At 37.9% G+C, this 22683-nt stretch overlaps 1 long non-coding RNA gene across 6 annotated transcripts in view; it reads right to left on the reverse strand.

Annotated features, from left to right (window-relative positions):
• Positions 1-524: 524 nt before the first annotated feature.
• Positions 525-22683, reverse strand: part of LOC114021626 — a 103238-nt gene continuing 81079 nt past the window's right edge. For all 6 annotated transcript variants that reach the window (XR_006290562.1, XR_006290557.1, XR_006290567.1 and 3 more), the window contains 4 exons: positions 8669-8767; positions 7999-8131; positions 4355-4513; positions 525-4263 (listed from right to left, as the gene is read on the reverse strand). This is a non-coding gene — a long non-coding RNA (uncharacterized LOC114021626). The remainder of the gene's footprint in view (positions 4264-4354; positions 4514-7998; positions 8132-8668; positions 8768-22683) is intronic.

Consider the following 22683-nt stretch of genomic DNA (forward strand, 5'->3'; position numbering starts at 1 on the left):
TTTTGGGGCAAATGACGAAGACAATTTTTATCTGTACCATTTTTCTTCTATTTTGGTTAACAAGCTCAGTTTACTCTCTAGGTAGTACAACCTCTATAATCTTGGAAGCAATTTCATTAAAACACAAGGAAGCAAATATTTTGCCTCTTAATAGAGGTCTGATTGTAACTTGCTTTGCAAATTCCGCAACTATTGCTCCACAAGACAGTAATGATATAAACAACCTCTAACATCTTTGTAAACCAAAACAATAATTACCAAATTCAAACTGCACTTGTGATTTAATTAAGGTTAAAATATTTGGGGTGTTATTTTATTCACACTGACAATTATTTTTTAAAAAAACATGTAAGTTACAAGTGAGAAACCTATTGAAATACAGGGGGAAATATCTTTTCTACTTAATTGTCTCCAGGGTTTTATATCAGAAGAGGATTTGCCTATTTATAATTAATGGAAGTGTATCCCTTTTTTGAAAACAGACAAGAAATCCACAGTTTTTCAGAGAAATAAAAGAGGCAAAGTAACAAAAATATTTTTATTAATGTGCATTGAGAAAGAATACATAAAGAAGGCTGTAAAAATAAATTAGTTATATAAGAATGACGCACATTCACAGAAGTGTCCCACAAACAAAATGACACCCAAGACAGAAAGATATACAAAGATTGACAAAACTTGGATAGTAAAGCAATATATGGGATGTTGGCACTATTATGAACATTCTCACAGGTGCTTTTTCTGCCCTCAGAGCTATAATCCCTTGTCTTATTTCCAGAAGAGGAAAAGAAGAGAATGTATACTTTGAGAAAAACATGTCAATAGAAAAAGAATTATTATTTACATGCTAGCTCATCATTCATGTCTATTATTGAGTGTGGGAGTAAAAAAACCTGGACCATGGACTAATGGGATACCTTAGTTTGTTTCATTCTTAATCTAAGTAGCAATAACGTGAATTTGGAAATTCACAAGTTGGGTTTTTGTTTTGTTTTGTTGTTTTTTTTTTACAGTATTAACTAATTAGTTTAATGTTTCATGTACAGTGTTATTTTGAGTAGAAAATCAAAAAAATGTATAAACAATTTAAACATTTAACATTGATGTAAAGGTGAATCAACCTGTTATAAACTAATTTCCTTACTTGCCAAACTACATGGGTGAGGGATGAAGAAATAAAATGCAAACATGGTAATCAACATGGTGACATACTAAATCATTTTCCAACAATTTTCAGTAGCTCTACAACTATACCATTTTCTATACTCATGGCCCCATCTTAGTTGATGATTTTTCACAATGTATTTCATGGCTTCCATCCCTACATGAGACTTTATTACTATCACATAGGAATAAAAAGCCATAAAACACTAGAGTGAATTTATCTTGATCAGATGCAATACTTATTTTCTTCACATGATTTCACAACCATTTCAAAACTAACCAATAATTTCATGCTACATTACTGAACATTTTAAACTACATTTCAATGACAAGAAACACACTGAAATTGTTACATCACAAATTAACAGAACTTTAGCCTTTAAAGACATTCCTACCTACAAAGATCAGGAAACAATCACAACACACAACCAATTAAGTCACTGAAAAAGACAGGACACCACAGAAAAAGATCACTTCCACATACATCTTTAAACACAGAAGGAAAGACAAGAGACAAGAGAAGCACTGGCACAAATCAAAACTATGAGAAACACTACCAGAATCCTTTTTTTAAAAAAAAAAAAAACCTTTCCCAAAGCAGCTTCCTGGCATGACCATCGCAAGGATGGACTTTGCATTGTAAAGAATTCAGACACCAGCACCATGGAATCACTAGGACATCTGACCTTAAATGGGGGAAAAAATGCAATTTTCCCCATTATGTCACTTTACAGGAACAATCACAGGGACAGTAATGTGGCAAACTGATCTCTAGAACTTATACATCCTGCCTATGATAAATTTACTAGGCATCCAATGCTCATATTTCTACTGATCAAATACTGAATAAGACAAATTATAATGTACTATTATATTCTAAACCAGACTGATTCTCTAGGTCCTGGGCTGAATACCATTAGTTATTAATGTAATTACTATTCATCTTCTGATTATCTTATTACTACTAATTGGCCAAGTTGAAACACAAGTCTCCAGGGTCATAGAAATGTCAATACAATAATTTAACTGCCTTTCATGGCCTTTTGAAAATAATTTTGCTTGTACATTTACAAGCATACTAAGCAATATCCAAAGTGTCTGAAAAGGCTAAGAGCATATACTTTAACTAAAACATTTTACATTAACCCATTAATTTTTATTTGCAGTTGACATTAGACATACAAATTTACTTGGTTTTATTTATCTACTCCTATCCTTGCTTGCCTATCAAATCCTGTTTCTTGGATAGTACAATGTGGATAGCGCAGGAAATCATTAAATGAAAGGAAGTGCATAAATAAATTCAATTATCATGCATAAAACATGCAAATGATTTAAAGACTGCATATGAAACTCTACTTTATATTCATTAATCACAGGTTGCACTTTTGAGGGAAAAAGAGATGCTAATTGGGTCCAGATTAATGCACTCCCAAACCTTTCCATTTGTTTTTAGGTGAGGGTTAAATGAGATGTATTAAAATAAACACAGCTGCTCATCTCCCTATCTCTCTCTCTCTCTTTTGTTGGAGAGAGAGAACTAAACAACATCCAGCAGGTTTTCCGGTATGGTGAGATCTGCCTTTCCTAGGCTCCTCATAACTGCATATCTCATACCTACCACAGCTCTCTAACTCCAATGTTTTTCCGAAGAACATAACATTGTGCTGAAAATGAGTACAAAAATAAAGTTTTACAATTTTCTTTGGAGAGTAGGGAAGGAAGTATTTGTGCCTAAGTAGGCTCTGTCCTTACCCTCCCCTGACTAACTGTGATGAACTGTTTTAAATTGCGTGCAGTCACTTTAAAAAAGATTAATTCTAAGTTGGCATGGTGATATGTGGCTCAGTTATGTGGGAAACATGGAATCATGAGAGGACTTGAGCTGTTTTGTTTTGCTCACCCGGCCAGCAGAAACTCGGCACATAACAGAAGTAATACTCTCAGCTAAAGTTCACTCTCAGTTCCTTTGACAAATTCCCGCCCCCCCCCCCCCGCAGCAGAGTCCATCTTGGAAAAAAATTCTGTGTGTGTTTTTTGGTTTTGTTTTGTTTTTCCTTTTCTCCCTTTCTAGTATACGGTATTGCTTTTCTCAGTTGTATACCCTGGTTGGCTGACAGCCTAAAGTGAAGAGAGAGGCAAGAGGTAAAGGTAGAGATTTAATGGGGTAAAAGCAGTGCCTGCAATAACAACAGAAAGGAAAGATGTGTACCTGGGGCTGATTCTGTCTTGAAAGAAAGAAGGAGAGATTGGAAGTGGACTTGGCCTAGAATTGTATATCAGAGGAAGGACCCACTTTGATTGTGTAACAGAGGAAGGTAAAAATAAAGCCAACAAAAAGGTCATCAAACTAATTTCACACTGAAACGGATTAATTTGGATCATAGGCCCAAAGGGGAAAGGTTAGTATATTGTTAATTAAATATTTCTCTTCCCTTTACTTAATATGTATTGAAAATAAAGATTTTTGGGGGGAGGGGGGTGTGCAAAAAATCTCTTCACGTTCCTTTAAACTGCTTTGTAAAAAAAATCTATCTTTCCAAACTACAAAAATTACAGGGAGAAGACAACAAAAATACATATACATAGACTTGAACATATAGTCACATATATGCTTTCAGACACACACACTTTTATTAACTGTCTCACATACTGATAACCTCTTTATTAAAATTAATTTTGCATGTTTGCACATATCAACTAGGTGTAATAAATAACAACAATAAGGCTGATATTCAATCTGTTAAATAATCTGGTAAATTCTCAGAGAGCTATTTAGTTAGGAAATATGCTTATGATATTCCTTGCTCCTAAAAGAGAAAATGATTATACAGTAACTAAACCCTAAGTAAGAGCTAAAGATATTCACCTCATGAAGCCATTTCTCAACTAGCCCCTTGGCACTTGCTGGAATTATTCGCAGCACGAGCTCTACTTTTTCATTTTCTGCTGACTCCATGTGAGTAATTTCTTTCTCTTGATTAAAAGTGAGCTTGGCAATTCCTTCAAAGCATTTATTTAGGTGTGGTTGGTCTTGGAGTGGATCCTTTGTCTCAGAAAGGATTTCTAAGAGCTCATCGTGGCACAGAAAGAAAAAACCTAAAGGTGATAAAAAATGAACTTTATAGATATTTATATAAACACATTTTATATCAATGCCCATAGCCAACAGATGAAATGGACTGTTTACCTTAGAAAGAATAGTCTTTTCTTCTCCAAATAATCATTCAGGCCTTTCTGAATGTCATCCAAAAGCGATTCTGCCTCCTTCAACTTATCCAGCATCTGGGGCTGTGAGATAACCCTCATGCCATTGGCCTCCTTCACTGACTCCTTCATTATTAGCCTCCTGGTGGGTGAGATAGAATACAGTGAATGTAATAACCATACTTCACACAACAGGCTCTCTCTCTCTTTTAAATTGAAAATCCCCTTATTACAAAACAAGGGGTGTTCTTTTTCTTCTACCTTTAAGTAGGACTGCCACATTCATTGCTTTTTACAAAAACGCAGCTGCTTTTTAAGCTACAGATAAATAGAATCTGCTAGGCGGTAATTCCACTCAGTCTGAATGCATTATTTTCTAAGACACTTTGCTGAGGGACTTTTTATTATAAAGTGGAATGAACAAGGAAAGTCCTTTTCTCATCTAATTATGACTGTGCTTTGTTCTGTACTATTAACCTACAATGCCAGATTGATCTGCTATTTTTTGCTTCAGCCAGTTCAATAAATCAACATGTTTTTCTGGCAAATTACAGAGCTAATTATTAAGACTTCATGGACTAATGATAAAAATAGAAATAACATAAGACAATAGAGAATGCTCTATCAACAACAAAGCCAGACAACACATCAGTCCTTTGCTGTGCACAGTGCAATCTCATGTTTTAGCATCACTGATTGGTATAGATGGATGCTATTTGAACACAATCTACAGGATTTTCTTTTAATAAAATATCGATCCACTATGGATGTTCTTCTCTGGACTGAAGCAAAGAGGTAAAACTGAAATGCATTATTTTGCAAAAATGTGTAACCGTCCACCAGTTTACCGCTGCCATCACAACATTTCAATCTTGTAAATCAGGAATGAAAAAATACATTCTACTCTACTACTGGCAATAAGTCAAAGCTGCTGCTACACAAACACCTCCAAAAAATGAAATTTACAGATTTAGACATCACCGCAAGTTTCTTTTATGCAACAGACACAGTCAACAACTGACAAAATGTGATGAACTATGTGAAAATGAATGAGAAATCTTTCTACTTATTAGTGTAAGTTTATTTTAAATACTTATGAGGCTGGAAACTTTCAGAGTGGTAGGAAAAGCTCAAAGACCCCTCAGAACTGTACCCACGCAACATTCATGGTTATAAATATAAAAACAAGCTTGATAACACACATGTGCATTAAAAGAAAACTCATACTGTGACAGTCTTAAAATCTTATATGCAACTCAAAATAATACCACCCCGATGTATTACAATTTAAAATATTATGAGAGGGGTCATAATAAATAACTGAGATGTTGCCTACATTTTTCAAAGCGCATACTGCAAGATGAGATATAAATACAGCCAACAGTGGTGACCTTACTTTGAGCTTCTAAAGCTTGCTACTGCCATAAGGCATTTCTCAGTGTTCTGATATTCTTGGCAAACAAGGGGTCCTTTAGGTTGCTGGTCTCAGTATCAGGAGGCAAATCTAATGCTGTAGTACCAAGAGAAGCCTAATTTGCTCAGAATAAAGAGTAGTAAAGCCTTTCCATGAAGAAATAAACCTAAGTGTATTACAGAAGCTTCAAAGCTGTGAGATTAAACAAACATATCAACATAAAAATCAATTTAGCTGACTGCACTGAGCAAATATTATCTTAAATGTATTGTTTTTTAAAAGTTCCAGTTTAGTACCAATTAGTTTAGGGTGGTAAAATACATTTACTCTGTGTGTGTGTGTGTGTGCGCGCGCATGTGTGTGTACATATATAATAACTGTATTTGATGTTATATGTGTAGCAAGGATATTCACCACAGAGTCTAGATTTAGATGAGATAAACTTTGCAGCGAAAGAAAAAGGAAGATGCCATGGGTAATCTTGTTTCCTTACAAAATTTTGGACTATCCATGTACCCAGCCTGCTTTTCGTGGACAGGAAATCAAGGCCGTAAAACAATGACCATGTAAAGAAGAAAGTTTTACTCAACTGGGGCAGTTATTTTGTTTAAACTACTTTCAAAATGTAAGAATCAGTGCGAGTGGACTATTCTCACCATGTTTTATGACTGTTTTCCAGAGTAATTTGGAAATATGGCTGTCCTACAGATTAAAATGTACCCCACCTATCTCGAACATTGCAAACATCAGTAGTATGGAAGCAATGTGATTAAAAATAAGATGTAAAATCTCCAATTTTTGCACAAACCCTCAGCTAAGCTATAGAGAATGAACTGGTTAGGCTATACTCTATACTAGTCCAGACTAAACCCTATTTAGTAGAAACTGACAGATGCCAAAACACTGAGTGCTCATTGCAGTGACAGTTTTTAGATATTGACCACAGTTTACTAGATTCCATTTTGAGACCATTAAACATATGTTATAGGACATAAAACCATAGTAAGATTAGACTTGCAGTTGTAATGGTGAAATATGAGTACTCAGTCTCTCTCCCTCTCTTTTGACACGTCAAAAGAGGCTTCAAAACACAACTGATTATTAATCATGTTTATTAAGGCAGTGCCTAAGGGCCAACCAAGAATGAGGTCCCATTGTGCAAGGCACTGTACAAACACAGAGCAACAGACAGTCCCCACCCCAAAGAGCTTACTATCTAAATAGACAAGACACAGTGTGGGGAAAAAGGGGATAACACATAAGGAGAGTGAACTATGTGATGCCAGCAAAAGATTTGTTATTGTGAAGAAAAGTTTAGGGCAAGGGGTTCTGGTTTTTAATTTAAGAAAAAATGTCATGGGAAATGCTTTAGAAAAATCATGTTTCTCAAAGAAAAATACACACTTTTCCTTACAGTGACTTCGTATTTTTTCTTCAAACTTTTACTTGTTATTCTTATTTTTCTAAGGTATCTTGTTTGCAAAAAAGGGAAGTATATTAAACAATTGGACATGCAAAATATTTTCTTACAAATCAAGAATGCTTTATAATACATCTTTACTCTTCTATATTGCCTTCCAACTGAGGATCTCAAACCACTTCAAAAATATTAAATAAGTAAGCCTCACTACATCCCTTTAAGGCATGGGAGCATGATAATAATAAAAAATAGCAATAAGAGTAATAGCAACAGTAGTGATAATAATAACTATATACATCAGTAAAAGTATTATCCCTGTTTTTACTGATGGAAATACCATGGCACAGAATGACTAAATGATTTAACTAAGAGGCACAACCACAGTATGCCAGACCTATATACAAAACACAGATTTCCAAATTCCTAGTCCTGTGTTTTATTCAGTAGAACATCTTTCCCTTCACTTCAGAACCACTGGCAGAAAGAACACCTCAGAAAAAATCACGGTATAAAGTTTAGAAAACTACTGTTCTATAGTATGCATATATAGATCTAGCTATATTTACATTCAAGAGAAATTTTATCATTACTGAAAATTAAGGTAAAAGTAGTAACTGTTTTAGACTGATACAATTAAAGATTAAGCAAAGCTAAGGAGAACCTACTGCAATAAGGGCCCAGTTCTTCATACCCACTTGCATGCAGAATTTTCATTGAGTCCAAAAAGCAGCTCTGGAAAAAGAGGGTGTGGAGAGGGAATCGGACCCTACCTAGCTAACAACAACAAACTTACCAGTTCCTACTGACAACTTCAAAGTGCTTTCCTTCTACTGATATTTGGTTACATGTATCTTGTGAGCAATACATGGTCACCAGGGCCTTTTGAACTTGCAGCCAGGTTTCCATAATCTCCTCCATTAGTCGCGCTGGAGACAACAAACATGAAATTTCATTTGTTGCAAGCAATGAGGAATGTACGTGTTCCCTTACCACATCCAATAAATGCCATTTATACCACATATTAAAAATAAAGTGAGCTGTTACCAGATATAAATCACTCAACACCACTATATTCTTACCAAGTTAAAAAAAAGTGGTCTCAACTTCTGTTTTCTGCTCTACTTTGTGAAGCACAATGAAGAATGGGCCAGCACAGCTGCCTGTTTGTGAGTCTCACTTGGATGATTCACTTACTTACCGGATGACTGTGTCTATTGCATTTGGGCTCACACAATAAAAACTAAAGTGAAATCAATTTAACATAAAGAACTTTATGCTTCTCCCCCCCCCCTCCTTTTTAACATTCTACACAGTGCAAGTAGCACCGCAAACTTTGAAAAGTTTTATATAATGAAAATTACTGAAGCATAAATCTCATAGGGTGCTGAAAACTGAGATGTAGCATGGAGATGAAATCTAAAAGCTAATTAAATTCAACAAGAGCCTCTCAAAAGGCAACATACCAGCTTAGCCTCCCATGCTAATATTTCGTGTTTGAAGGGTGCAATAAATGGAGGGCCTTTCATGGCCATAGTTTTCACAATGTGATCCTCCAGCAGAACCTGAGAGGGGAGAAAAAAAGATTAGATGCATGGATTACAGTACTGAATGGATGCCAAGGCCATGATAAAAAGAACAGATAAGTTAGGGCTTCTGAGGAGCTAAATTTGAAGCCAACCAGCAAAACGGATTGAACTTTATTACCTCTAGTCACTGAGAAATTCCCCAGGCAGTTGGATGTAATTTGAAAAGGTCAGAAAAAATTTTCCTGCACAGCATTACTGCTTCATGGTTTAAGGGTGTACATTTGTGAGATGTCTGCTCTAATCATTTTTATCGACTTGGTATGGAGAGACAGACTGACATACGAGGAGGCAAGCCAGATGGATCAGACAGGACCTACCGTTTGTTTCCTATTCTAAAATATCTTACAGTTTTCGGTAACTTTTTAGTTTGAACCATTTCAGCTTGTCCTTTGCTTTATTGAGAGAATATGCCTTATTTCTCTATGGCAGACAAAAAGGGAGAGAATGCATATGTCTCCTAGAGAACCTGGTGTAATTTTTTTGTATTTGATCTGGGAGTTCAGTGAACTCCCTATGAATTGGAAATATACAACTGAAGCCCAGTAAGTACAATAAGATTTTCTGGACAATTTTAGGTAGATTTTGTTTATCTTTGTTTGTTTTTGCTTTAAGGTGACAGACCTCCCTGTAAAAGATTGTAACAATGACCTTCAACATATTCATAGTACAAGCTTTATCATCAATATGGCTGTTTTGCAAAAAAAACCCAATCAAAACATTTAATTCTTTGGGTTAGCATACACAAGAGGCTTGTAATCAATATGAACATTTGCTAACATTACACAGTCCATTTTTCATGCAATTAAAATGACAGGCGATTTAACACCACAAATGTGGTATTATTCACCCAAACCCTGAAAAAGTTTTAATTAACATTAGACTTTCTTTCACTAAGAAGTCATTCATCTTCTGGTCATAACACAAACACTATTCACTGTGCACTTGCTCTGCATCCACTGCAGAGACATTTTTAACAGGCTTTAAAGTACGGCTGTGAGAGTTCATCTACTGTATTATGTTTATGGGACCTGCTTAAAGGCTCACTAAAACTGTTTCCACTTTGATAGGGAAGATATTTCCATATGGCCATATTCCCTGCCCTTAAGCCCAAAACATTCAGAACAACAAGAAATTGCAAGTGAGAGGAGCATACATCTTCCGACCAACAAAGCCTTTAAAGCAAGTCAGAAAGGGTTAGCTGTAGCAAGGAATGAAAAGGACTGTGAATTGTTCTGTTAATGGCAGTTGATACTCTCAACTGAACTGGGGCTGTTCCTTAGAGGAAAAGAGACACCTGGGCTCCTAAACACAACACTTTCTTCAATAATTTAGGAAGCTTCAAAGGAAGACAAACACTCTTGCATATACTGGAGGAAACAAATCACATACGAGGGATTAAAACAATTTAATTGGACTCCTCGAATTCAGCCTTAAGACTTAGATTAGTATTTTATTAGCTGTCTGCTGTTGTCTTCTAGTCTATGGAATACAATCAGAATCTAATACTTTAACGGGAGAGATGTGTAAAGGCATGGGAGCCCCCACAACATTCTTTGTGGGCTACATAACAACAATATTTTGATTTTCTCTAACATTATTTTGCAAACAGAAGGACTGGCACAGAAATTAAGTTTCTGTTACTCTCTTGCTTTGAGCTCAGCCAATGATGAGCTCATCTGTTCTACAAATTTCTCCACAGGAAAGCTCCTGCATGCTGAAAATGAGGACTATTTATATATCACAATTTAAGGAGCCAGGTCTCAATTTTTTAAAAGAGTGTCCTGTTTACATATTTTGACACCATATTTTGTCTGTCCCTACTCAGTTCCCTCTTTGCAAAAGTGGCCTTCTTCTAGCCTAGTACTTCTGGTTCCTGTACATTTGTCTTGACTCCTCCAACAAGCAGTGTTAATAGCTGCAAAGAACAACAACTTCTAGAGGAGCGATTCCATGCACTAGATGTATTAAAAAGAGCTCAATGGCATTAACAGAGGTTCTGTTTCACTATTTTTAGAATTATTTGTTTTGAGAGCTTTGATACCATCAATAATGAGGTACTGACTTGTCTTTGGACTTCAGCAGGAGTGAGTTGTGCTGCTCATTTATAGTTTTGTTCTTTCCTTGTTGAACATTCCCCAGAAGGCGGTGTGGGGCAATTGCTCCTATTCCCAAAAGGGCACTGTTATATGGAGTTGCATACAGTCCCATCTCTCCCATTTCCACAGGTGTTTGCCACAAGATAGGCTTATGGCATTTTCAGTATGCTGACAGCACCCATCTTGCTCTGTCTCAACTGAGCGAGCCAGCCATTGGGAGACATGGATGGGAGCTATCTTGCTGAAGCTCGATCCAGAGAAGACTGAAGTGATGCCATCTATCTAGGTTTTTAAATACTTGTCCATCGCCATTGTATCTGAGTGTCTCCATGCTGTGAGAAGCAACCAGAAGAAATGGTGAGGATGAAACACTGCCCGACTTTTGTGATTCATACTGTGATCCCAGTGTTGAGGGCTGGAAGTTGAACTCAGCAAAGTTCAAAGCTGAAACCGGAAATAAGATGTGACTGTTTAACAGTGGGCTTAATCCATCAATGGGATAGAAAGATATGCTCTAATTCCGATGCAGAAATCAGATTGGTCCCTTCTCGAATTAAAATCTGTGAGCAAAGTTAGATCCCCGGATGCTGCCAAATGATCATATAGGATCAGTGGTCAGGCATGCTTTTTTCACCTGTCAGGCCAGGAGATTGCAACCATTTTTTTCACATGCGGGCCTTGTGCTATAATGATCTGTGCCTTTGTTTCCTGAAGACTGGATTACTGAAATGTGCACTGCATGGCACTTCACATTAAATCAACCCATAAACCTAAAATGGTAGAGGTGGAGGTGGTGAAAGTGAAGGTCTGTTTAAGCTTGCTTCCTACTGGCTACACATCACACCAGTGCTTGGCAATCTGCATTGGCTGATTACTGGTTTCCAGATGGAGTTTAAGGCATTGATTTTGACCTATAAAGTTCTAAATGGCTTGGGACCCTCCTACTTAAGATGTGCCTCTGTCCTTGTGGTCAGTAGAGGTGCCTGAGCTGGATCCATCTTGATTACAGCGTCCTCTATGAGAGACCTGTGGCTTGGAACCAACTTCCTCCATTGCTCTAGCCCAGCCTATGTTGTTCACTTGCATGGCTTACTATTACTACAAAGAATATCTACTTACTTTGCATGTAGCAGAAGGAGGCTGAGGGTTATGTGTGGGTGGAGAATCTTTGTTGAGAGTTGATTCTCATGAGCAGGGTTAGCTGTTAGGTGCTAGTTTTATTATTTGTCTCTTGTTAAAATCCTATAGATGGAAATAAATAAATGGCAAACCCTTTCAAAATAAAATGAAAAGTGCTCAAGGAAAGCACAGAAGAGACATGCAGCTCTGGGTATTATACTGGGGATAGCTCAACCAGACTTGATGCCTTCAAAATATGTCCATTCCAATATTCACAATCACCAAACCATTCTATTTTAAAAATCACTCTGAGAAACACAGCTTTTTGAATCCCTTGTTATTTTTTATACATGAGAGTTGAGTACTCTGAAAAAAGTTATCATTCACTGGTTAGTTGTAATGTTTATGTTTTAAACAGCAGCTCACTCTTAAAAATAAATTAGATCTTCCTAAAGACAGATAATAAAAGTAGTTCGAAAAAGCTGGTGGACTGACTGTGTATAAAAATTTCATTTTACCAAATCTCTCATGTGAGCACTGATTCAGCTCAGGCACTGATATCATTAGAATTAACTTTCAACAAATTAGGTTTGGGAACAATGAAATGCAATTAAAATATTGTATGTGCTTCAGCGGGAGCTGATAATGTTTCATGCATGTTTAGAGGGGGAAAAAAAAACCGAGAGAAACCACTCTCCTCCAGTCATTAAAGGAACTAATTAAAGCTCTTCTAACAAGGTAAAATAAGATTTTGTACACAGTTTCTTCAGCATTTCAATTTAAGATTCATATGCTTTTATATGCATACTACAGCTGTTAGAACAAGAATTCCTGTGTCTTTGTAAGATGAAAAACTAAAATAAACACCTTTCCAATCCATTTTCATTTTGTTAAGGACTTTCTCCAAACCATGTTCTTTACTGGCTTGGGAGCTAACATGGCTTAAATCTTCCAAATATTTTTCAAGGGCAATCTCTAAAACTTCCTCCAGAGAAGATCCTTCCTGGAGGGTAATGTGTTGAATCCAACCTAAGTAGCACAATTTAAAACTATAACGTCTTAGCATGAAAACAATTGAAACACTCTTCAATCTAAAAGAGAGTTACTACCAAATACAATGGACAGAGAAAAAACTTCAGAGATTCACTGCTTTTTCACCGAAAGCAAAGAAACCCCCAAAATGTAAGACAAGAAAAAAGACTAGCTAACAAAAAAAATCCTATATGGAGATCTGAAGTTTGGCCCTAAATTTGACGAACTAACAGGTGAGTCATTTTGCTCATTTATTGTGGGCCACATTTTCAGAGACCTCAAATCAGCCTCTAAATTTATGCACCCAAACTTGCACAGTTATTTATACAGGTAAATAATGTAGTTTGTAAATGCAAACTGGATGTTCAACTACCCAGTCTGTATGCCTCTATCTAGATTGTATGTCTAAATTCTATTTACCTATGCAAGTGAATGTGAATAATAGTAGATGAATATTTAGAGGCCATTTAAAAATTATCTCTGGGGGCTATGAGTTTACATCTTCACCATGTGAAAAAATCTACAGCTTCAAAAATGATAGAAATTACTGGGCTTAGTGTTATATTGTGATGGAACCTGAACTGATAAATTCTAAATTATTCTTACACTACAATATGTTTCACTCACACTGCCACTGCCTTACAGATGTTTTTAAAAATGCATTTTTCCAATTCCAAGCCTTCTTTAACTACCTGGAATTGGGTTATTAGTTCTATCAAAGTCCAAACAATAATATTTTACATCACATATAGTATTATTTACATTGGTGCAGCCTGAAATGCCTTTTATAAAATCATTCATGGTTGCACAGTTTTGACTCAAATTCATGGGTCAGAGTTTCAAACATTCCCTGCATTGGCCTAATTCTGCTCCCATTGAAGTCAGCAGAATTCTTACCCCGGCAGAAGAGCACGTGACTGACACGTACCTTGAACAGGGCACAGAATAAATACATATGGTTAAAATGAGGCCCTAATTTTATTAACTCTGACCAGCTAATTAGAATCAGAAAATCCTTAATCACCCCAATGCTAGCAAGCAGGTAAATACCACTGCACTCCAAAACTGGCCTGTACACCAACTGCAGGACCTACAAAACATCAAAATGTAAGCCAGCTGCACCCCTGCAATGATAAGGAAATTGGCCTTGCAGCCAAATTCCTACCTCACAGTGAAGTGATGGCTGAACTGATTAAGGGAGGCCTTAGAATGCACAAATCCTAGAGAAACATACCCTGCTTACTATACCAAGCCCCTCCACCGGCCAGAGCCTTACGGGTCTGTCAACGTGCCAGCTGGACTTTGCAAACTCCTATATGCTGGACTCCTGAAAATATTATGACAGAAACATTTTATATAAAACTTCAGGAAACCAAACCTCATGAGTCAGAAAGAAGATTTAAAAAAATCCCTTCATAACCCCAAAAGACAATTAGCAAAAGCCCTCTGCATCCCAGGAAGTTGAGATCAGACTAAAGTAACCACAGGGAGGGAGGATAAGTAACAGCAAACTCAAAATGCTGCTGGCCTGGAAAAAATTTCAAGACCCCACTCAGGGAACAGGAGAGCACCAAACCAGTCAGGGTCCCTGCATCCCTGCAGCAGCCAATCAAGACACCGAGTAGGGTGAGAATCAGGGAGCCCCAGACCCCAGTTCCTTCCAACCCAAAGAGAGGGCCCATGGTAGGGGAAGGAAACTCTGTATGCAGATCAAACCCCTACCCTTGCCTATAACTCCTGGAACTGATAGCATAGTGTTTTTTGAGCCTTACTTTTAATCTAGATTCTTATGCCATGTCCATCAAGGTGGTATCTGAGCATCCATCTTGCTGTTAAAGTTTTGTACATTTACCAAAACAAAGAAAGACCCAAATCCTGCAGTCATTATTCAGGCAAAACCCCCACAGAGAACATCAAAACGAGACAGAGAATTACTAGTTCCCATCAGAACAGCAGCTAAAAGTTACTTCTTGAAATAAGACTGTTGCTGTAAAGGTCATGGATTTTACAACGCATACCACTACAGATAAAACAAGTTTGAATATGCAAACCTTCAGACAGAGATATTAAATAGCCTTTCCGTCACATTTTATGTGAAATGCACTATCAAGTCCAAAATGGAATTCCTACTGCATTCACTGTGGGGGATTAAGGTAACATTAAAATCCTGATGATATTCAGATTTATTATTTATTTACTAGTTTTTCTGATATTGTCCATGATCATATTATCCAACTTAAGGCTCATATCACAGGGTGCAGATGTCTTGCGTTTCTTTCTTAAGTTACATACTGGCAAGATGGAAATCTTGTTCAGCCCTCAGATTCTCAACTTAATCTCACTGCTTTCAAGATTTAGAAGTTAACTGTCGAACCATTTACCCAGTAGCAGTGGCAGAGACACCTTTTTGATCCCCACCTTTCTCTATCGTCTAATATTAGTGGAGGGATTTGATACTGATGACTTCATTTCTTTAATACTGCTGAAATACATTGCTTTTGGTGCCTTCTCAGCTGATAAAAATTGGCTCCTGGTTTAGTTGCATCATTATTTCAATAACTGTAATATTTATTTCCTTTTAACCAGCCATCCTTTTTCCTTCATGCACAGCCTCCAATCTTTACTCATAGTACATTATTTACAATATTTGTATTACACCAGCACCCAGAGGCAATGACCAGGATCAGGGAACTGTTGTACTTTGTACTGTACAAACAGAAGTAGACACGGTTCTTGCCCTGAAGAGCTTGCGATGAAATTTAAAATGATGCTGTTAGATAATTTTCTTATTGTTCTTGCTATTCTCATGTCATTCCGTTATTGGTTCATGTACAGTACATTTGTTGCTGACACACAGGCATGAAGTTTAAAGTGGTACTGTTGGCATTTAAAGGTAGTTATACCTTTGTCCTAGATCTCCCCTTTTAGGTGAATTATCATTTTTTTTCTATTATTTGTATTTCAGTAGTGCCTAAGCCCCCTACCTAGATTACGGGCCCATGGTAGAAGTGCACAAACTCATTAATATATCCTTTTTTTCAACCAGCTCTACCAAAGAGCTTACAACTTAAATAGACAAGACAAAGAAAGAACAGAAGTGAAAAACAGAGACGGTGAAGTGACTTGCCCAAGTCCCTTTTTAACTGAATGAAGGAGACACCCTGCAGGGAAAAACAGTATCTGATCATGTAACTGAAGACATATAATGCATATGCACAAGGGGGCAGAATTAAGGTTGCATATGTTTATTATGTGTTACTACACTCCAGTCCAATTGTACAGGCCATAGAAAGAGATGACAATTATAAGCAACCACATTTACAAATCTCTACAAATTAACAAAAATAGTTTGTCTATACATTATAATGCCCAGATTTTGTGTGTGACATTTCAGGGCCTGATAAGGTTAGAAGCAAGTATTTTGCATGCCATTGGGAATCTCTTTTTTCTATTTTCTAAAGGTATAATTCTCACTTGGTAGGCCTGGTGGGTGGAAAGATATTGGATTTTAAAAGTGTCATTGATTCAGACCTGAACATTGCCTCATCCTGCTTCTGAGACCAATATAATGAAGCAGGGGAAATCCCCATGTAAGAGGGGAAAAAAAACACTTCTCTGGCAGGTTATTTTGTGAAAAGAAAATGGTTGCTGTTTAAGGATGCTCAGAGCATTGGAACATTAGTAGTCCTAATTAGATGAACTAGAGGAAAAAGGGCAGGTGAGGTGCTTAAAGGGACAGCATAAAAGCAATTTTTCACATGGTTATATGTTGATGGTGGGTGGGGGTGCACATGGATATATCACAGAGAGAGGAGGACATTTACAAGCACACATTCGCGAACATGTACATACACAGAGAGAGAGAGAGAGTGTACCCAGTGTAAAATAGCGAAACTACTTAGATAATTCTTTCATCAGTCTAAACACACCATAGCATAATTCAATCTATCCATGCAATATTGTTTTTGAAAATCTGTCATTTCAGAAAATTACAATTATACTAAAATGGAAAAGTCTGAGCCTATCACAGTATAAAGATGCTACACCAGAACTTGCTCACAACTGAAAAGCAGTTGTTTGCAGAGATATGGTATGTAAATCTCAATAGTCTGATCAGCTACTAAAATGAAAATTCAAACCATATGCTAAGAAACACAGCCAGCTCTAATCTCAATTCACAGAGCTGACAGAGGAAACATTTCAAGTGTTTCATTATTAGACATTTCAGTGTATTGATGTCTGAATCAGTGAAAGAAAGAAAGAAAGAAAGAAAGAAAGAAAGAAAGAAAGAAAGAAAGAAAGAAAGAAAGAAAGAAAGAAAGAAAGAAAGAAAGAAAGAAAGAAAGAAAGAAAGAAAGAAAGAAAGAAAGAAAGAAATTGGGGGTAGTGAAGGGAACAAATGGGTAACAATAGGAGACAAGACCCAAGATAAAGACTAGAGTGGTGTTAGGTGAGGTCTAAAAGATGAGGACGCAAAGTTTGAACTTAATATGGTATGCAAAGGAGAGCCAAATAGAGTGATTAAAGAGGGGAGTTGTGGCACATTTAATTACATGACTAGTGTACTTTGTACTACAACTTTAAATACATATGAACACTGCTGCCTGCAGACACAGGGAACCACTGTGAAAGGCAGAGTTGATGCAGAGTCTTAGGAGACACATTCTCCCATGGAGACTTTACTTTTGTTCTTTCTTCCTGTTTTCCATAATCTAAAATAAATGTATGTTTTGATTGAAAGCGTATGTTTTCCTCTGTGTACAGAAATGCAACATGAATGGTGTGGTCCAATCAAAGGCTGAAGAAGATAATTTTAGAAACTATCTTTTGAGCTGGCTGGGAGAGATAAATGTGGGGTCAAAGAGGACAGAAAGGAAGAAGTTGCAGTAATCAAGATGGAAGATAACTAGGACATGGACAAATGTTTCATTTGCACAGAGTTGGACCAACATTATGCAGATGATATACAGCTCTACTTATCTTTCACTCTATATGACCATACCACCAAGATGGCCCAAAGCTTGGACAAGATCAGCTCCTGGATCAAGAACAGTTGGTTGAAGCTGAACCTGCACAAGATGCAGGTTACACCAGTAGACAGAGAAAAGCATTGGGAAGAGTTTGCAGCCATGGTGCAGTCTCCTCTTTTTGAGGGCACATGCTCTTAGCTGGTCAATTCAGTCCATAGTTTAAGAGAGTTCCTGGATTCAGCACTGATGCTAAGCTCTCACATGGCAGCATCCCAAAACAACACTTTCTGTTGTCTCCATCTGGCCAAGAGATTGTTCGATCCTGGCAGATAATGACTTGGCCTCAGTTACACATGCCTTCGTCACCTCCCATCTGGAATACAAAGATGCAATACACTTGGGCATAAAGCCATCAGCCCACGGAAACTCCAACTAGTACAAAATATTGCAGTGAGTAACCTCAGCAATACAGGCTATCGTAAGCACATCACACCCATCCTCCACTCCCTACACTGAATAACGAGTCAAGTTCAAGGTCTTGGTCCTTAACTTCAAGGTGATCAATGGCCTGGGCCCAGCATTTTTAAATCATAGCCTAAAGCTCCAGCACGAAGACCATGGTCAACAACTCCCCTGGGGAGAGGATGAGAGAAAGAATGTTAGTCATGCCATTGAATTCACTAGTGGAAGGCACCCAGAGACTACGGTGATGGGGCAAGCATAAGAACCTATATAGAACAGACAGAAAGGAGGATTTGGGAGTAAAGGATGGTACCAAGAACAGAGGCCACTCTTTCCTCCTTGATACTCTGATTTCCCTTTGCTTTCATGGCCCCTTACTCTCCAGTCTCTCAGATCACTTTGCAGAAAGATTAAGGAGGTTGAGCACAGAGTAAAGGCCCTCAGACTTGTCCAGGAAGAGGTAACCAAATATTTTACTGAGACACATTTCAGTGGAACATAAGGAATACCAGGAGGGAATCAGGAGAGAAGGAAATGCCTTGTGACAACGTCAGTGCCTTCTTTTAAAACCATTAGGGTGCTAGCAGAAACAAACAGCAGTAATACTGGTAAATCAAGACAGAGATTATATATTGCCTATCAAGGAGTTTAAAGACGAAGGGAGGAGCGACAGCAGTTTAATAGACAGGTGCGTTCAAAACTCAGCATTTGGAGGTGGGACACTACACTGAGGGTAAGGAAAAAGATGAGAGGATACTGAGAGGTTTAGGGTGAAGGAGAGAGATGTGGTTAGTTAGTGAGGACATAAGGTCAGGGGCATGTAAAGGAAATGGAGTGAAAGTAATTGTGAGATAGCTCAAGGTTAGCAACTGGAATGAAAGGAGAAACACAGTATTGAAGGATGTTTCCAATCTTCTTAAAGAAGTTGGTGAGATCCTGGGAAAGAGGGAGGGGCACAGGGTCTGAGGATGGAATTGAAGGCATAGAACTCCATGGAGGGAGAAGGAGAAGTATTGTTAAACAGGCATATTCAGTAATACGCAATACTCAATATTATGCACCTTTCAAACATACTTGGAGAAAGGATGGTGATAAAAACACAGACAGGAAATAAAATTTTAGAAGTCCTTATTTTGAATTATGTAATTTTATACATTAAATCCAAGAGTAAGAAACATGGAAGAGCCTAAAATTATATAAATTGCAGGAGGACTATCTCTATTCCCTCACATTAGCAAGAAGAACCTATGTGTTTGCTTTGGAAAAATAAATTTAGGAGACAATCCCATGGAAAAATTAATCCACAGGGACACAGCTATTATTCTTTTTGACACGTCACTATGGAACAATTTATTAATAAATCTACAACAAATAGATAATGATGGATTAACTGTGTCTTGAAGATCTGAAAGGTTAAAAACAGAGGAGTTGTTCTATGTTGTATGTTACCAATAAAAGCAAAAGCTCAGTGCCTATAGCCTTTGAATGAACAGCTGTAGGGCCCAGTTTTCCATGGTGTTGAGTGCCCTCAACTCTAATTGTCTTCAGGAAGTGCTTAGCACCTTGAAGGTTTGGGTCTTTAATGAATTAAAAATTCAGTACAGAAAAGCCTTTATCACTTTTGTCTATCCTGCTGCCAAAGAATAATTATTTCCAACAGTATATTTTTGAGTTCTTTGGTTCAATCTAATTTGAAATGACTCTTGTAATAATGCTTCCAACGCTTCCCTCAAAAGACTTCTTCACAGGTTAACGAACCTCACCATTTGGAAACATCCCCCAAAATTAGTCTATAAAGGTACTTCTATCTGATTCCCATATACAATACTCACACATTTCATCCTAAGCTTTGTGAGATGCGTATGTCTTGGTGAGCCATGGATGGAAAGTAGTCACTGATATAGCAGGGTACTGACCCATTTCTAGTTCTGAAGATCACAACCAAGGGAGTGAATTGGCACAGAAGAAGCCTGAGATCCAGTGCGGGAGATCAGAACACAGTTACAGTAATGCAGCTTCTAGATGACAAATACAGATCGTTATGGTCAGATCCTTCTGTGCACAGAATGGATGAAGAAGGCTGATGCAGGCTGGTTTCCTGCACTATATGAAGAGTCAAGCAGGCCTCTGAGAATGCACATTGCTCAGTGAATGGATTGCACTTCACAGGAAAGTTGCCAGGTTCAATTCTCTGAAGGAGCCACTGATAATTTCCATTAGCAATGTACACACTTGTTCTTTCCTGGCATTCACCAGCCTGGATGAGCACTGATGTGTTTTTAAGGTGGTGGGTCAAATATTCCTAAATATTCTTGAGCTTCACCTTGCATGATGGGCGCAATCTGCACTGGGGATGGTGGCTGGTTATTGCCAAGTTATGGACTTCTCTAGCTCTGTAAAATCCCATCATATTTGATTTATCTCCCCTGCAAAGTAACGTAAGAGCTCTTTGCAGCAGTGGCACCAGTTAGGAGAGGCTGGGGGAGGGGGCAAATGTCCCACCTTCCCCCAAGTTTTTGCACTTGCTCAAAGTTCCACAGGCTGCGGAGCCGGGGGGCCAAGGCCCGCCGCTTCAAAGCAGCGTTCCCATGCTAAATCTGTACAGCTGCTGCTGGAATGGTCAGAGCATCACTCCGTCTTCCATGGTCACACCACCACTGAAATTTGACTCAGCTGCCCCTCCAGACAGAGGGAGGGGAGGCCAAGCTAAATTGCATTGCAGCCTGGTGCACAGGATCTCAACACCACTTAAATTTGGCCTGGCTGCCAGTCTGGCCAGACGATGGAGGGACAGCTAGGCCAACTGGTGTTGCAACTTGGCACGCTGGGAGTCTTTTCCTGGACGGCAGAGCACAGGGAAGCCCTCTGAGAACTCAACTCCAGGAGGCACAGACTCACACACTGTGTGGGTAAAAGACTCCCAGGGCTCTTGTGGGAGGTGCAGGGGGGGCACAAGCGAAAACCGGAATGGGGTCCCTGCTGCGGGAAGGGTTGGAATTTCCCCCCCTCCCCAAGAAATATCTGAATTTGCAGTAGTTAGTGCTTGGGTGAAGTATCTGGGTTATAGAGTCTGGATTGAAGAGCCATTTCACTATACAGAATAGATCAGCCAGTCATGATTTTGCAGCTGTGTTGGTGGAGGAGTAGAATTGTTGCTTTACTTCTATTACTGCAGTGGCACAGACTTGGCTTGCTCATTAGTGTTCTACTCTTTTGCCTCAGTAATTTGTCAGTGGAAATCTTCATGGTTGGTGAGAAAGGAGGGGCCTTGCAGCTGGATAATTTGCATTTCTAGAAAATATTATAAGATAGATAGATTCAAGAACCTTCAGGGTGAACCAGCGTTGTTGATTTGCTCTCCTAATGGAAGGAGAAAGGTAATGATCTCCACCTACGTGAGGTAGCGATCAGATCAGAGGAGAGGAATGCTTGTTAAGTCTCCAACATTCATTCCTAGGCTAAAAGATCAATCTAGCATGTTGAACATATGGGACCAGATATATTTTGTGTGAACCCTATTGGCTCCATGCAGGAGAGGAGATCAGATGCTATAGTCTACATAGTGGCAATCATCAAGAACAATGTTCTGGTGGTTTACAGGTTTTGGTTTTTGTATGCATTTTAACACAAAGTGAAAGTATATATTTAAACCTGCCAGACATGTTTAGAGTAGTATCTTCCAACTAAGTCTCTTAATTTTTCAAACACACACATTTATTGTTAAGTTGTTTGTAAAATACTGAGTATATTAAGCACAGACTGAGGAAAAGTATAGGAAGTAATCGTTAGATATGCTGGTTTTCATGTGAGGAGAGCTTACCTAAGTAAAAGAAGGCTTGACTGAAATTTCCTGGTACATCATCTAGTAAATTACTAGAACTTACAGTGACATAGATAATGCTTGCCTGGCTGACAACATAATTAGTTGCACACATTTACTTGTGTAAAAGCAAGACTGTTGCACGTTTGAAAATAATATTGTGCATCCAATACACATACAATACTAGGGACAAATTTTGCTCTCCATTACACTGTTGCAAATCTGAGTAACTTCATTGGAATAAATGGAGCTACTCTATATTTACCCTGGTGTAACAGAGAACAAAATGTGGCTCACTCGCCAGGAATAATAATTTGGCAACAATTTTAAAAAATACAACCCTCCATGTCTAAATTTACTAGTCCTATTATCAAAATTGAGAAAATTATGGTA

The sequence above is a fragment of the Chelonia mydas genome, chromosome 1 (genome assembly GCF_015237465.2).
Source record: "Chelonia mydas isolate rCheMyd1 chromosome 1, rCheMyd1.pri.v2, whole genome shotgun sequence".
Lineage (NCBI taxonomy): Eukaryota > Metazoa > Chordata > Testudines > Cheloniidae > Chelonia > Chelonia mydas.